Source organism: Podarcis cretensis (genome assembly GCF_951804945.1).
Source record: "Podarcis cretensis genome assembly, chromosome: 1".
Lineage (NCBI taxonomy): Eukaryota > Metazoa > Chordata > Lepidosauria > Squamata > Lacertidae > Podarcis > Podarcis cretensis.
The window spans coordinates 96285341-96297358 of NC_137170.1; positions in this window are offsets into that span (position 1 = coordinate 96285341).

Consider the following 12018-nt stretch of genomic DNA (forward strand, 5'->3'; position numbering starts at 1 on the left):
TAAGTCTGCTTCCCCAGAGCAGATTTTATGTGGAATACTCTATTCCCATATTTATCCTAATACTTTCCATTGGCCCAAACAAAGCACAGCAAACACAGGAATCAGCAGGGGGATTTTTTGGGACTTTTTCTTTCCCATGTTCTTTTGGGTGTCCCATATTCTGTGTGGGGTCTGCAGGTCAGATATTTTTTTTTGGGGGGGGGCAAGTTTACACCATTGTAGTAGCTGGGACAACCCCCCTTCCCAACCCATGCCTCCCTCCAAGATTCAGCTGTCATTTAGGGTGTGTGTTTTTTTTAAAGGCTGGAGTATATATATGTATAAAAAAATTAAATATGCTAATCGTCTTCCAACAGCTCATTAGCATATTGACTAAGAGGAGCTTTTTACAAGAAGGCAGCAGTAAGCCAAGTAAGATCACAACTTAAAGGTAAGGACTTAAAATAAATAAATAAATAAATTAACATGCGAAAAAATAATCATAAGACTGTCGGAGCAATTGCTGCCCCTATGCATTTGATCAGCGCTTCTTGTTTTGCATTGCATGTGACCAAATGGTTGATGACGAATGCCATGTAAATGGGACTTGCAGGTGTTGGGCAGAGCTTTTGTGCCTCGAGGTCCTGGCACCCAAACGGTGTCCTTCAAACTGGGACAGAAAGTTGAGGCTCTTTGCTACTCTTGTCCTTTCTCAGTTTTGCGTGAAAGTTCCGCTGCCCTGCTTTTCCCCTCCCTTCCCTTTCTCTAGTGATAACACCTCAAAAAGTCAAATACACTTTATAGTTCTGGCCTTTAGTTAATCGCATTTGATGCCTGGTAATTAACGGGAGCATTTTCTTCTTACGTTGGGATATGTACTGCTAAAATTCATTTACCAGCTACAAAGGAGAGGGAGAGCTGTTTGTGTTTTTTTTCATCTGAACTAGCATTAACCCAAGGCTCAGAAAAGAGAGAGGCAGTCATTGAATCAGAATGATTATTGGGGGCTCAGATCTAAAGAATCTCTGTGCACTTGGATGCATATTTCCTTTTGAGCCATAGCCAAAAGTTATTCGAGTTGCTTACAAAAACTCTTTCTTCATCTTACACCGAATCCCTTAGCAAATCCTCAAATATCTTTGCAAATCTCAAAGATATTAAGGCATTTAACTCCCTCCCCCTACCTCCTCCCATTCAGACCTTTGATGCCTGGTGTGACTAGAATGATTTTAGAGTTGTAACTCATAGCCTGAATAAGAAATTAAGGGAAGCACTTTGCAAAAAGATAAAAAAGGGAGGGGGGAAGTAGCTAGTACAATATCTAATTACTTATAGATTTTAAGTCAAATTTGAACAAGATAAATATTTAAATAAAAGGTACAATCATTTAGAGTTTCTGCTAGCCACCCCCACCCCACCGGCCAGGGTACATTTCTGAATTCAGTAGATAGCCAAGTAAATGAATTTATTAGGATTACACATGATTTACATCAGTCTATCTAAGAGAAGTCTGGTGTGCCGGTTCTATAGGAAGTTCCAATTGTGTAATATGGTTGTGTTATCTAGCTCTCCGTGCTATACTTACTGTTGATAGAAATCCCTGGGTTGTGAGCTAGTGTGATATGATGTGTAGCTGCTTGAGTGATTGACATAAATCTTCTAGTATGTTTGTCACATGCATTTCAACATGACGACTGTGGCATTCAGTGGTGGTTTGCATATGTGAACGAACTATTTCAAATCAATACCAGCCAGATCTTTCATACTAATTCACCTCACCTCACACACATATTAGAATCATGTTACCTATACCATTTTTTGATTTTCAGTAGGCTCATTTTACATACACCACAGTCTGAAGCTGTCTCGTTTCAGTAAACCTAAGTTAAGACTAACCACAGTTTGTCCAAGTTCAGACATAACACCAAACCGCTGTTAGCTAAAAATGAAAGCATGTTATATCCTTATGACTGCACTTGAGAAGAAGGGAGGAGACAGTTGACAAACCCAGGGCTCATTCATGTAATGCTAAGCTATAGTTTATCATTATATCCTAATAAAACCTCCCACTATTTGCCAATTTTTACATGGGTGCTCTTTTAAAAGGTCTTATATTTAAGCTGTGATCTTGGTTGAATTACTTCATGTAAAATTCATCTTCTTTAATTTGCTAATAAGTTCTTGGAAGAACATCAGCTTAATAAATTAATAAGACAGTCTTTTGAAAGGAGTAACGACTGAGCTTTCTATCTTTTCTAATATGAGTTACCAGCAACATTGGTAACTAACCTAAGCATGGGGGATGAAACTAACCAGTTTCTTTCATTTGATGGAGAGATTCTGGGCCGGGTAGGTAGGGGCAGGATTGGGGAAGAAATTGTAGCAACAGTAACACAGATCCAATGTAATGAAGACAGAGAAAATTTATGTTATGGCATGTCACTTGAGTAAGCTGAAATATTTTCCTGGAGACAGATAACAACAGGACAAGTGGCGTCAACAGAAAAGTGCACTATGTACATCAGCTACAACCTGATGTGTACCTTCACCATTTAAATAATGTGTATCTAAATCTGAATCTCCAGGGCATTTTCCAGAATGCCTTTGGTGGCACTGAAAAACCACCAGTCACTTATCCATGGGGCTGACAGATGCCCTTGTTTCTAAACTGACTGCTTATAAGCAAAAACAGAAATGCAGTTGCAGGCATTGGCATGAAATCCAACCCTGTGAAGAAATGGATTTACTTTTTTAAAAGTAGGACCTTGGTATTTGACGTTTAATACTATAATGATCAGCCTTTAAGCTGGATGCAACACCAGAGATCATGCAGCTTGACCATTTTCCACATGGGAGAAAACTTACGCTCTTGTTTCTCTAGTCTAACAGCAGCAATGATACAATCATAAAACTATTGTTTACTCACTTGGGAAGCTGTTTTGCACTGAGTCATACCCTCAGTCCACCTAGCTCAAGATTGTCAGTAACGAATGGCAGTGACCGGTGCAGGATCCTAAGGCAGGAGCCTAGCCTGGAGATGGCGGTGTGTGTGTGTGTGTGTGTGTGTGAACCTGGGACTTTTTGCATGCAAAGTGTGTGCTTTGCCTTTGAGCTAAGATCCCTGGCCTTCAACATATCCTATCAGTGATCCCCTCCACATACTAGAATAATGCAGTGCTGTGAATGCACTATAAAAAGGCCCATGTGAAGTTATGAATGATTTTCCTTTTGCTTTTTACAAAGAATTAATTGAACCAGACACCTCACACATCAACTAATAATAAGTCTGCACTGGAAGGAATAAGCTGTGAATCCACTGAACCAGATGATGATGATGATGATGATTTTATTTTATTTGTACCCTGCCCATCTGACTGGGTTGCCCCAGCCACTCTGCATGGCTTCCCGCAAATATAAAAGCAGAATAAAACATTAAACATCAAAAGCTTTTCTATACAGCGCTGCCTTCAGATGTCTTCTAAAAGTTGTATATTGTAGTTACTTATGTCCTTCACATCTGATGGAAATATAGTGGACAGCTAGCTAAGTGCAAAATGGAACTGTCCCAACAAGATGGGAAAGTCTTAAAAAGGTCAACTGCTCTATGTTGTCCAGAAACACCTACCACCCCCTTTTGCCTTCAACCCAACAGGTGCCTGCCCAGCCTTTCCTTAATGCAGATGTGAATAACATTTGGTCTGTAATTCCTGGTCATTGGCCATGCATGCTGGACCTGATTAGAGTTGTAGTGAAGCAACATCTGGAGGACCCAAATTTCCTACACCTGCTGTAACACTTCCTATTTGTAGCCTTCTATAGATGATTGCTAAGATTACTGAACTTCGTGGTCTACAAAGCCAGGCATCTGGGAGATAAAGGGAAGCTTGTCCAACACTTTCTCATATAATATTGAGGGGAGAGACAGAGGACAAAGTCGACATTATGGGAAATCATTTTCTCTCCCTAAAACGCCAAGAACTTAGTCCTTCTTTGTAATCAATCGGTCCATGTTCTCAAAAAGCTTAGCCTCACATCATTAAAAAAAAGGATCAAGGATGGAGAAGGGAAAACAGCTGGAAATAATAACCATTCCTAAGGGCAAATATTCATTTTTAATTACTGGCATCCCTTTTATCCATGACAATGTAATTGCATTCTGTTTAACTAAATCTTAATTGGGGCTGTGAAGTAATGATAAGCATAGCTGTACAATTCTTTACTAGCTATCTTATACATACAATCGTTCAGAGGACACAATGGTGCACATCAGAGTAACAGTCACAGCAATATGGTGTGATTTTAAGGGAATCCAGTCCATGTTTTATGTGTTCCTGTACACCAGAGTCTGGAGCAGTTCCAGTCCAGGTTTTACACAAAGCTCAGGGGCCCAGTGTAGAGATTAGGCTTTGATATAGCCAATGAGAAAGAACATAAGAAGATCCTGCTGGATCAGGCCAAAGGCCCATCTAGTCCAGCATCCAGTGGCCAACCAGGTGTCCCAATGAGAAGCCTGCAAATGGAATCTAAGCACAACAGCAATCTCTCCACTTGGATTTTATTACCATTTTTCCTGTGGTGGTCTGGCTCCTGGAAATTGATGCTGCCACTGAGGCCAGGACCCCAGTAAGCCACATAGGTGGTGGTGGGGCTGTGGGGGGTGTGGCCAGGGGAAGAGGGATATACCTGTTTTGCCTCAGGCAGTGAACACCTGGTCCAACCCGGTTCCCAGTCCTGCCTGGAAGTGCTGGGAATTGGACCTGGGACCTTTTGCCAAGCAGATGCCCTACTGCCAAATGGTCCTTACGTCTGTTCTACACTGACAGCAACGGAACGCAAATTTTCCACTATCTCTACCATGCAATTTGTAGCAATGTCCTAAAAACTTTTTGAAGCCCTGATTGGATTGCGGAGATGAGAAGCCTGATGATCAGTCACAAAGATGTACAATAAACTTGAAATGCCTTCGGTTACAAGAGGACAATGTTTCCTGCTTTTGCCAAAGTCTTCTCTTAGTCCCTGGACAACTTCAGATATTTCTGTGCCACAATGGATGATGGGAATGTCAGGATTTTCAGGAGAGTGGGCCATGCAAAGAAGACATCAGGGCCCCCTACCCTCCTTCAGGATCATCTACCTCCAATTGTCCTATGAGGAAGATCCAGGTGAATAGTTACAGTTTACTATTATCGTTATTTTCGTCAGTGTATCCTTAGGTTACTTGTAAGCTGCCTTGCACATAGGCAGTGGAAAGAAGGAATTTCATGTTGCAATCTGGCAGACCTAGAAAAATCGGATTACTATGTTCCCCCTTTTCTCAGATTCAGGTAGGAATTGGGGAGAAATTCGATTCAGTTTGCATTTAGAGACGAACCTCTGAAATTCAGGCAAATTATGTTCCTTTTTAACCAGGCCTTTGGTTGCTTTGCTTTGACTGATATCCTATGCCTTTTAAAAATAGGTATGTGTGGGGTTTTTTTTTTTTGGGGGGGGGTGTTGTTTATTGGGTTGTTTTTATTTTGATTATATATTTTGTGGTTTTATATTCTGTCATTGTTCTGTGCACCGCCCTGAGACCTTCGGGCCTAGGGTTACATATAAATAAATAAATAGATAGATAAATAAATAAAATATATAAAAAGCCAGTTAAAACACAGTCATCCTTTGAAAGTTGCACCTCTCTGAATTCTGCCATGCAGTACTCCAGACAAGGAATGTGTAAAAAATTATAATGTACGTACTAGGGTAAGGTATGCACAGAAATGCACTTACTGGTGAAAATAACATATGAAATACATTATATCGGGGTGATCATTTTGCAAGAATGTGCATAATATGCAGAAGTGCATACCAAAATGTGCACATTAAGAACAAGTTGCACAAAATTGCAAAGTGGTGTGGAAATATGGTGAACAGCATCTATGACTGGATAAAGGAGAAACTGGGAGAAATTTGAATTGATGGATTCACCCATTGCTAGATAGAGAGTTAAAGAGGGGGGAGCAGCCATCAGATCCTTCTCAGATGCATAGCCAATTTGCTTCTAATGGATAGTTGTCAGGCACAGCCATGCAAATTCTGAAGGTGAAAAGAGGCAAGATTTTTCTCTTTTTTTTAAAAAAAAATGAGCGGTTTTTTTTTTTTTGAAGATTTGAAGCAATGAAAACTAAACATTGCTAAAATGACTGGAAATTACCAAGTAGCCTATCTGCCTAGGCACACACCTGGAGTAAGATGGTTTCTATTTCAACGCAATGTCCTAGACTCACTGATTACTTTTGTCAGTGACTCCTTGCTATATTTCTCTCCTGACACTGGACTACATCTTTATTCTAAATGGGGATGAGGACCTTGAGCTCCACCTAGCGCTGGGAAGGAGCAATTTGTCAAAAGATCCGAAAGGAGACAAAACACCTAGAAGAAGCAACAAGGTTATCTGTTTCTATTGTGGATTGTGTTGTCTTTCGTCACACAATAAGAAAAAAGTTGATTCACTCTAAGGGTTTCAGCTGATAAATCATTTAAGTCTCTATGCATTTGCATGTGGCTAAAACAGACCTGTGGAAGGAAAAAACAAAGGACATTTATCTTGTTTTTGGATGATGTGTATGTCCCAACAGCCAATGTGTCTCCAATGTGGCAAAGGAGGAGAAATGGTGCTTCTAAGGAAGTGCATGTTTTAAAAACAATTAAGCTTTTTTTAAAAAAAATCAAAAAGCAACAGCAGTAGCAACTGCTGCTCACAAAAGAGAGAGGGCACTATTTTAAAGCCATTTTTTAAATGTTTGATTTGTGCTCAATTAATTAATCTAATTGATGAATGGACTATACATTGATGCCCTAGGCTTTGGACCAATGCCTGACACAGCAAACAAAGTTTATCCACATTAAGAAATATGTTAAGGTGATTTTTTTCAGCAAACGGTGGAGGGGTGCATATCCTTCTGCTGTTCTGCAGAATGTTTAGAAGGGGTAGTCCCTGTTTTCTAGTATTGTTCTCTAGGTAAGTTGCTGTCCTTTCTCCATCTTTTTTGTCATTCCAGGGATGCCTTGTTAAAATTGTGTTTGTGTGAGCTGCTAGAGCAGGGATCAGTTCCTTTGCCAGGGTCGCCAGAACAGATATACAGTGGTACCTCGGGTTACATACGCTTCAGGTTACACACTCCGATAACCTAGAAATAGTGCTTCAGGTTAAGAACTTTGCTTCAGGATAAGAACAGAAATTGTGCTCCGGCGGCGTGGCGGCAGCAGGAGGCCCCATTAGCTAAAGTGGTGCTTCAGGTTAAGAACAGTTTCAGGTTAAGTACGGACCTCCAGAACGAATTAAGTACTTAACCCGAGATACCACTGTATTTGGAACCCAAGACTCTCCAGACATTGCTAGACCTCTCTCCCACCATCTCCAGTCAGCATGGACGATGATCAGGGATGATGACAGCTGAAGTCCAACAACCTCAAAGGTCCTCCCTACCTGTTCTAGATGTTAAATCTCCAAATGAGGGGTTTGTGGATGTCTCTCTGTAGCAAGGCACCACACAGCATGTTGCCTGAATGATGTGAATGTGGGGCTTTCTTCTGAAATGTCAGTGTTATATTCTAGGGCAAGGGTGCTCAGACTTCCAGCTTTATTTATGATTATATTTCCGCTGCCAGAGCAGAGGAAAAGGCTTCTGTGATAACTTGGCCAGCCCTGGGTAGTAAGCATCTTGAGCTGGAGTGAGGAAGGGGACACACCATTCACTGTTCTGCATTTAAGTAGCAAACCCCCTTGGCCCAGCCCTGCTAGCCAGGCTGCTGGGTTCATGCACACAAGCTTCCCATAGCTGTTCTAATGTATTGTTGACCCAGAGACTCCTTCTTCTAGTTCTTCCGGAATGCCAGTGCTTTCCCAGGGATCCCTTTGCACACAGCAACAGGCTACAGTGATGCAGTGAAGATTCTTGGCTGCTGGTAGGTCGGGTGGCTCAGAAGGTGGGACAAGTTTGGAAAAGATATGGACTTATTGCCTTAAGTCAATTTTGTTCATCTGACTTCAGCTGCGTTGGCACTCCAAACCTGGGACCACGGTCATACATTGCTTTTTAAGTGTACACATAAGATAACCATTAAAGCAGCACATATCACGAGAGATGAAAATATATTTTTTAATTGACCCTCCGTATCTTCTCTTCCAGATCTGATTGTATCCATAAAGGAAGCTTCATCTGATGCTTAGTGACAGACTCCAGGATTCTGAGTTGAAGCTTGAAGGCATTCCCAAGACTCGTGTCTTAAAGCAGAGAGTGGTGAGGGATGAGTAGTATAGGGCTGCCATACATTACGGGGGGTGGGGGAATTGACATCCGGAGGGGGCGGATTTCCAAAAGGTGATGGATCCTAGACAAGTCAATTGAAAATTTGTGGGGGGTTTTGGGGTGTGTGTTGTTGGGAATCTGAATACGTGCAGCTTCACACAGAGTCAATTAGGGTTTGGCCGACAGCCAAGGCAATGTAAAGGAGTGAAGTCTGCCTGGTGATACGGAGGCATGGAGACAGTTCCATGATTGGTCAAGCTCTCTCACAGGAATAATGATTAATAGCCTACTAACTGGAATGGGTTCAGTGTCAGTGAGTGTAGGAGTTGGAGGTTGAGAGTTGTGAGTCATGTCAGAGAGAGCTAGTCAAAGATCCGTGTTCTGTTCTGTTCCTGTAAACAGTTCACTGTATATAATAAACACCTTAACTACATGTTATGTAGTGAAGTTTCACCCTGGGCCAGCAGGGGGATACTGTATATAGTTTTCACTCAGGTCTGTAGATAGTTTTCACTCAGGTCCACGTCAGTTATTTTAGGCGGGAAACGCTGAGCTGTTGTTGCTACAATGTTGACAGCCGGCTGCCTATAAAAGCAGGCCGGCTGAGCTGTTTGCAGTCAGTTCTATTCCAGCTTACAAAATAAAGAGCTACTTGGAGAAATCGCTGTGTCGTCTGCTATGTCAACCCACAACCTAACACTGGTGACGAGGATGGGATCGATGGACATCAGAGCACAGCCAGATGCGGCCAGCCTCTGAACTGAGCTGAATCACTGAGCTGAATCACAGAGCGAAATCACTGAGCGAAATCACTGGACAGAACCAATTCAGAGCTGACTGTTCTGGCTAAGAGCACTGTGTTCCATCCATCACCCTTCACGCCGGCATCGGAATCATGGCTTCACTTGTGCCTCTACCGCCGTTTGCGCCAGCCTCTGAATCATGGGACTCCTACCTCGCTCGGTTCGACTGCTACCTCCAAGCCAACGAGCTGACAGCAGTATCAAAGGATCGGAAGCGGGGCCTATTCCTCAGCCTCTGTGGGCCTGAGGTGTTTGAGACGGCCCGAGCATTGGTTGCGCCTGAAGCAGTCCAGGCAACACCATGGGACACGATCCAAGAGAAGCTCCGCAACCACTACGCACCAAAGCCGTCCAAGATTGCTGCCCGCCATGCGTTCTACCACCGGAACCAGGCAGAGGGGGAGTCAATCAACAACTACACCACCGCCCTGCGACAGGCTGCAATGCACTGTGAGTTCCGAGACTTAGACGATGCCCTGATGGATCAAATCGTCTGCGGGGTCCGGGACATCCATCTGCAACGGCGTCTCCTCACCAAGCCAGACCTCACGCTACAGAAAGCCATTGAGGAGGCTGTGGCCTCAGAAGCTGCTGAACGCTCCGCCCAGGAGATCTGCAAGTCCAGCAGCCCGCGTCTTGCTAGGGAGCCAGTTCCGGTGCATCATGAAGAGGCCAGGAGTGATGAGGCATCCTCCAGTGAAGACGATGACGTGCACCAGACAAAGCGGGAGCGCAGGAAGTTCCAGCAGAAGTCCAAGGGCCAACCGGAATGTGCCGGCTGCGGAGGCAACCATTCCTGTGCCAAGTGTTGATTCAGAGACGCCATCTGTAGGAAGTGTTCCAGAAGGGGCCACATCGCTAAGGTCTGCCGATCGGCTCCGTCTGACACCCCCCCTTCATCGACTCGCAAGTCCAAGTCTTCACTCCAGTCTGCCAAGGAAAGTTGTTTCGCTCTCACCAACTGCCGCTGCTCGTCTGGAACCACGATTGGCCAAACCAATTCACCTACGCGACGCAAGCTGAACGTCACGGTGCTCATTGAAGGAGCTCCATGTGACATGGAGATCGACACCGGGTCTGCCCTGTCCATCGTGTCATGGAGCACCATCAAAAGACTGGTACCCAGAGTGTCCAAAAGGCAACTCGACTCTCACCACGTACACCTGAGAGACTACCAGGGAAACGACATTCCCGTGGTAGGCGTTGGCCGGTTCCGGATTGCCTTCAAGGATTTTTCGGGCCTGCTCTGGTTGGTGGTGGTCGAAGGTCAGCGGCCAAGCCTCTTAGGGCTAGACTGGTTTGATGCCCTCGGCCTGGAAGTCACCGGCATCAACTGCATCTCTAACGCAGAGACTGAGGGTCTGGTCAAAGACTTTGCCGAGGTTTTCGACGGCACCTTGGGGCAATATACAGGTACGCCCATCTCCTTTAGCCTTGATCCACAAGTCGCCCCCATCAAGCTAAAGCCACGCCGGGTTCCCTTTGCTCTCAAGGCGAAGGTGGACGAACAACTGGACAAACTGATCGCCCAAGGAGTTTTGGAGCCGGTTGACCACGCCAAGTGGGAAACCCCCATCGTCACGCCTGTCAAGCCAGATGGGTCAGTGAGAATCTGCGCTGACTACAAGTGCACGATCAACAAGGCACTTCAGCAGCACGCTTATCCGGTTCCTGTTGTCCAACACCTGCTGCATTCCCTGGGTGAGGGTAAGGTCTTCGCTAAGCTGGACCTTGCCCAAGCCTATCAACAACTGCCCGTCGATGATGCCACTGCTGAAGCCCAGACGATCGTCACCCACCGGGGGGCATTCCGTTGCCGCCGGTTGCAGTTCGGGGTGAGTGTGGCTCCTGGCATCTTCCAAAGCCTTATGGAGCGTCTCCTGCAAGGGCTTCCGGGCGTGGTACCATATTTTGATGACATCTTGGTGTCTGCAGACTCACACCAGCAGCTGTTCGAGCGCCTCCGTGCCGTGCTGACCAGGTTCCAAGAGGCTGGGCTCAAGGTAAAGAGGGAAAAGTGCCAGATCGCCGTTCCACAGGTAGAGTTCCTGGGCTATCTTATCGATGCCTCCGGCCTTCACCTGACCACATCCAAGATCCACGCTATTCAGCAGGCCCCCACCCCAAAGAACAAGACGGAGTTGCAGGCGTTCCTGGGGCTGCTGAACTTTTATAACATGTTCCTGCCCCACAAAGCCACAGTGGCTGAGCCTCTTCACCGACTCCTTAGCACAAAGACGCCTTGGACCTGGGGTCATCGGGAGACGGCGGCCTTCAATGCGGTCAAGGCTCTCCTTTCATCAGACAGTGTGCTGGTACAGTATAGTGAATCCAGGCCGCTGGTCCGTGCCTGCGACGCCTCACCTTTTGGCATCGGTGCTGTCCTTAGTCACCGTTTTCCAGACGGAAGAGAAGCACCACTCGCCTACTTTTCCAGGACGCTATCTCTGACGGAACGGAATTACAGCCAGCTCGACAAGGAGGCACTGGCACTTGTGGCTGGAGTGAAGAGGTTCCATGAATACCTCTATGGCAGGACTTTTGACCTCATCACTGACCACAAGCCACTCCTGGGCCTCCTCGCTGGTGATCGTCCAACTCCACCGGTCCTCTCGCCACGCATGCTGCGATGGACTGTTTTCCTGGCTGCCTACCACTACCGGCTCATCCATCGCCCCGGGAAATCGATGGGCCATGCCGACGCCCTCAGCCGTTGCCCTCTTCCAGCATTTGTGGAAGACCCGGCTCCAGCTTCATCGCTCCTTCTGATTGAGGATCTTCCGGCAGCGCCTGTATCGGCTGCCACTGTGGCCTCCGCGTCTGCCCAGGATCGCACTATCAGCCGGGTGCTCAACTGGGTGTGGAGGGGGTGGCCACAAGGGCCTTTTGCATCGGAGTTCCAGCCCTTCGCAACCAGACAACATGAATTCTCAGCTCATCGTGGC